Genomic DNA, 6,000 nt, shown 5'->3' on the forward strand with positions numbered 1-6,000 from the left:
AAACATTTGACTAATTCATCTCTATTAAGAGAAACAGACAAATCTTTGATGGTCTTAATCAATCTTTCTTTCAGCTTTCTACCACCCCCTATTAGTTTGTGCCCTCGATAGCCGACTTCATCCCTATTCAAATTGCACTTATCAATCTTCAGCAAAAAATTACTTTTAACCTGTAGAATATCTGCCTCATGTTTGCAGTGCGATCATCCATGGTTCTGCTAAAAATCGAGAGTCATTGTGATAAATTTAATTGCCTTGAATACATTTAAAAACTTTCTTCATTGCTCTTTGAAATATGAATGCTGCTGGGATTAAACTAAACAGTATTCTCAGATATCTAAACACGCTGAAATGAATTTTAATTGCAATTAAGTTTTGGGAATCACCATGTAGACTCACCTGATGATAGGCTGATGCTTAGTCCAACGTTGTAATTGCTTTTGTTTCATCTAAAAATCACATATTTTGCATGATGTTTTGCACAGGAAACCGATTGACAATGATTTTCAGTTCAATCAGATTGATGAACGACTGTACATGTTCTAATGGTAACCTCACTACAACTTCGGGGCCAACTTCTCCATCCCTCTCATTTGTTCTTTGATGTTTTCATCTTTCAACCTCTTCAATTCTTTGATATGTTATCGTTTACTACAGTGTGACAGTCCTAGCCTTACTTCCTCTTTTTACAACTCTCTTAGGTACAAAATCTTGTAAACACCCCAGATAGCTTTAAATACCTCCAGGAACTCTGCATCAAAATGTGGTTGCCATTTTCCATCTAACATCTCACAAACCTTTTCTTCCTCTATCAAATATAGCGTGGGACTAGAGTTGGGTTCTAAGACACACCTAAGATCTTTCTGATAGAACCAATAAAGTAAGCATTCTCATTGAATAACAATGTAGATGTCCCCCTTTGCATAACTGTATAACTCCATGGAGACTCTATCATCACCATAACATTTCCCAAACGTTTTATGGGTTGGCCTCCATGCCTGATAGGCCTTATGTCTGGTTTAAAGATTGTGACTCTCCCTTTGAAATGATAGTCATAAAACTTTTTCACCATTAACATCAGTTTCGCTCCAAAAACAAACTGCCCTTTTACTCCAACCCCTTCAATCATCACAACATTTAAAGGCTCTTTTGTTCTTTCTCGGACTACCTGTAGCATTGCCTCTCCACCAGACATGCCTACTTCATCTACTTCCTAAAAATCTTTTCGCTGACCTACAATACAACCCTTGGTACAGCATCCTTTGCTTGCACACAGTTTACAAATACCCTTCCATGCATGCCACACTTTATTGTTTCCTATAGATAATTATTTCTGCTCAGAACATCCAAGAGGGCAGTAGTTGTGTGTAAAGTATTTCATGAATCAAATATGGTATAACGCATTCAACACTGTATTTACTGTATCCCCTCCCTTCAAACATTGCTACATTAACTTAACCCTGTTTAGCTTAGTTAACTTGCCTAGACTGTCCTAGTACATGGTGTATAAAAATCTTCCTATGAACTGGAAGTGAAATGCCACACATGGACTGTAGCTCCTATTGTGCCATCCACAGAGTGGGCTTGTAAAACATAGCTTCATAGCTATCGTGCAGTCTGACGACTGCAGCAGCCAGAAATCCTTTATAATCTGTTATCCTAAAACTGGAAACATACACTTCTAAAAACATCTGTTACGTTTGGGGATTTTTTCCATCATTCTGATTTGTTACATTCACTTTGTAGAATTGAGTAGCACTTTTGTGCACATATAATTGATTTTACAGAGTGGTTGGCATAGTAGGTATGGTAAACAAAAAATGGGTGTCTTTTTGTCAACTATATGTTATTTGAGTGGTCAGGTTCTAACATGAGAAAAACCCAGAAAAAGTGGAAGATGCTCAGGACTGTGGAAATTATAGTTTGTGTTCAGACAAGTGTATGCTGGTCAAACAAATAAACTTTGTCAGAAATTAGATTATTAATCTTGTTAGGCCAAAACATAATCAGTGCTCAACCCTTCATAGCTATGTGACAAGCAGCTAACGATTCTCCAGAGAACTGTGTTTTAAGTTCACGTAGTACTAACAATTATATATTCAAGTGCATAACACAATAACATTCTAAAACCATTTCAATAAACGGATACAATGTATTGAGCATAAAGGTATAAAAAAAAAACTGTTTACATGTTTAAGGCAAAAGCTTCTAGAAGATGTAAAGCATCACTGAAAAACAACAATTCATGGTTTCAGGCCAACTATGATATAGAGACAGTTTATACATGAAGCGGATCGTCCCTTTCAAATTTGTTATTTTAGGATTAAGTCATTTTTTTGGAGATAAAGGTCTTACAGCAGGACAAGGTTCAAAGCTAAAGATGGTGAGGGTCCCTCAAAGTCAGATACATCATTTTATTGCTGCCTCTAAAGCTACTGGTTTTGGCACCAAAAGCTCAGAGCCAGGCAACGTTGGATTTCATGGCCGCTGAGGGTGTTTTGCTGGTTGGATTTATTTGCCTCCTCGCCTCTGTCCAAGTGTTACATTTAAATTAATTTGTTTGGTTCTCAAAATACTCCAGTGGGACAAGTTTGGAAGTTTTAGTTGAGAACATCTCCATGAGGCTGGACAACTTTATTGCAGGGTCCCACTGAATCTGTTTTCAGTGTGGAGAAAAGATCTGGGTGAAACAAACCTGGTTTTCTTACCCACCTTGGTGCATCTTCCAAGGGGCAAGTCTCAGCACCTTGTTCCATTTTTTTTCAACTGCTGGTTAATTTCTTTTTGTTAAGTCCTTCAGCTCCTTGATCCTCGCAGTAGGCGTCTTGGCACTAGATCTCTCTCTCCAGTTACGGCGCCTGCAGTGCCCAGTCATCTTTGGTCATCTGGGTTCTCTAAAAGTCAGGAGCCCTTCTACTTTCTGTATCCCTGGAACAGGTAAAAAGGATGCTACCATCTGGCTCTAAGAGAACAGTTAAAGTCCCTGGGTGCCAGCAGGAGTCAGCAGGTATCAGTGATCAAAAGCTTACTTACGTTCAACAGGGTCTTCTTGTTCAGGTGGAGTGTTCCAGAGTCCATTAACTCTGTGAGGAGTTGAGGTGGAGTGCCAGTTATATCCTGTGCACAAGTGCGCAACTACTGCTGGTGCAGCTGGTGCAATGTTTCGGAGCCCACAGGTGCAAGGGGACCCAGTCAGGCCTTCATCTGCTGATGTCATTTCAGAGGCTGCCTGTTCTGTTTTTCCTTTCTCAGCACAGGCAGCCTCAGCATGCCAGGGGCTTGGCTGTGTTTACTTATCAAGGGGTGGGCTTCAGAGAGAGTAGAGGTAAGGAGAACAATAAAGAAGACAGAGGAAAGGGATGAAAGAAAAGGAGAGGGTGAAGAACAAGGAGGAGGACAGGAAAAGATCAGAGAAGCTTATAAGGTTGAGCGAGAAAAGAGAAAGAAGATAAGAATGAGCCAAGATGGCAGGATTAAAGGAAGAGAAAGGTGCCAAAAAATAAGGCGCGAAGAGACTAAACGGGTTAATTAAGATGAGTGAGAAGACAAAAGAGTGGGTAGAGAGTGACTGAGGGAGGGGATGGAGATGAGAGCACTAAATGGATAAAGAAGATGAGAGGAGAGCGGGCTAGAGATAGAGAGGCGAAAAGGAAAGATAAGTAGAATTAGAAAATTGAAGACGCATAAATCGCTTTATTGTAGAAGGTGCAGTCACACTGAGGTCCATGGGTTCCGCTGCACCTCATTTATTGCCGTATTTTAATATTTGCTAGGAGGGCTAGTTTCCTTTCTTGCACTAGGACTCATGACTCACAGACTACACCAGTGCCTGTGCACCATCCAGTGATTGTACAATTTTCCCTATGCTCTCTTGGGTACTCTCTTGCCCGATGCCCAACTCTTTTAGCAACACTCCCCCTTCACCATACTGCACAATTACCTAGAGCCCCTGTTCACAATGTCTGAAACCTTCTGCTGCTATGCAGGACTCTTCTCAGCTCCCTAGCCACCGCCCTAGAGAGATGACTTCTCCTCCTACATGATCAAAACTAGCCCTGCTGTGGTTGTAGCCAAATGATCTAGGAGAGTTCTGGGAATTAATGGGAACAATTCCTGGAAGCCTAATTTGGGATCAGTAAATCAAAAGAAGAACTGTTAAGATTGTCCCAGGTGGCTAATCCATGCAAAGTGGTTGTTCGTCAAATCCACCCTGACATTCCTGGGCTCAGAGACATGCTATTGTATTCTGAACCTGGGTTATTAACTGTCCCAGTCAAGGATGTGCATCCAACTCTTGAGGTGTGATGAGCAGTAGAACTGGTTTAAAATAAGCCGAGTAGGGTAAGGCAAAAAAAGTGCATGGTTTGGGGAAAAGCACAGGTGCTGTACTACTGTATAATAATGGTACAGCGCGCAGAGTCCTACAGCCAGCAAAACTAGACAGGAAAAAAGGAGGGACCATAACAAAAGATTATGTACTTTCTTAAAAAAAGCATTGCCTCAAACACCTACTTTATTGGGTTAATAAAGGCACATTGCCATCCCGAGGCTCAATGAAATACATGCATTGGCCTGTGATGAGTTTTTTCCCGTATAAGTGGCAGAAACATCAGTGACCTTGATCAAGAAATTGAGAAGCTCGACTCTATTGCTGACAGCGAAACAACCCGATAATCACCCCGTAACTCCCCGATCATCACATTATGTGTCATTGGCCAGAGTGTTATCTTCCCAGCCATACACATCTCCCAGCACCATCACCATCAGCGCCGCCATTATAATATCCCTGCCGCTTTAGATATGATCCTTGCACGCGCCCTCGAGTCCCAGGCATTCTGCACAAAAATTGCCACTTAAACACTGCGTCAAGAATATCATACAAAACACCACTTTGTCTCGGAGAGCTGGGAGGAAGCGATACAGTGATGAAAGTTTGTAATTTCTGGCACATTGCTGATTAATTCTATCATAATTATTCTCCTCCTTTTATTTGATTAACTTCTAATGACTCCTCCTGGTGTGAAAGGTCCCAGACTGATCGTTTGATTTTAGTGTCTTCTATAATTACCGATAATGTTCTGTGCTCGACAATGCGATGATAACCGCATAATGGTCTGCGTGGAGAAAGCTGCAGGGTTCCCATGTTTCTGAGTGATATAAAATACATTAGACGAACACAAGCCATCAACATGACGAGGGACGTGTGATTTACACCAAAGACTGCCTTTTGCGAGTAGTGGAAACTCGTCGCCATTTACTATAAAATGACAGAACAGTTGGACTATTGCAACTTGCTGGGAGCAATAAAATGTATCGCGAAGTTGGAATTGACATGGCACGAGCCCCCAAGAGCTGCAGTCAATCAGTGTGCTTTGGAGTGGGGGCTGTCTATGATGGGCGCTTCCCCACACATAAAGGCAGCTGGTGCTCGGAGCAGGTTCAAGTAGTTTCAAGGAGCTATGACAAATGCTCTCTCATGGACTTGTTCTTCCTTAGAACTGTGTAGAAATGGGTGAGGATGGGTTGCCCTTTTCAATCAGTTGACTTCGAGTTTTTATTTTTCTAAAGTTTTCTTTATCAATGTACTTTAACATAAAACGTGTATTTGTATAGCGCACGTTCACCCCTGACGGAGCATCTTGGCTCCTGAATAACAGTTGTTTATTGTTACCTAACTCAATGGTACATCATTTTATTGAGCTCAGATGGATGAAAGACGGAGTTGACCTGCTGGGATTAGAACCTGTGACCGTGAGGTTGAGCCCCTGCATTAGTCCACTGAGGCACCAGACCCAGACCCAGCACCAGTGCTGTTGTTGTTTTCTTCTTCTTTTTAAATGCTCATGTTATTATAAAATGAGTGTGTTGCAGTCTTAACTGGTGTCTATTTTTCAGAAATTATATCCCTTTTCTAAATTATTTGAAGAAGTCGCACCCTTTGAAACAGCATCCGATTAGTTCATACAACTATACTGTAAAATAAGATCAGACGTCGCAGCA

Source organism: Lissotriton helveticus, chromosome 2_1 (genome assembly GCF_964261635.1).
Source record: "Lissotriton helveticus chromosome 2_1, aLisHel1.1, whole genome shotgun sequence".
NCBI lineage: Eukaryota > Metazoa > Chordata > Amphibia > Caudata > Salamandridae > Lissotriton > Lissotriton helveticus.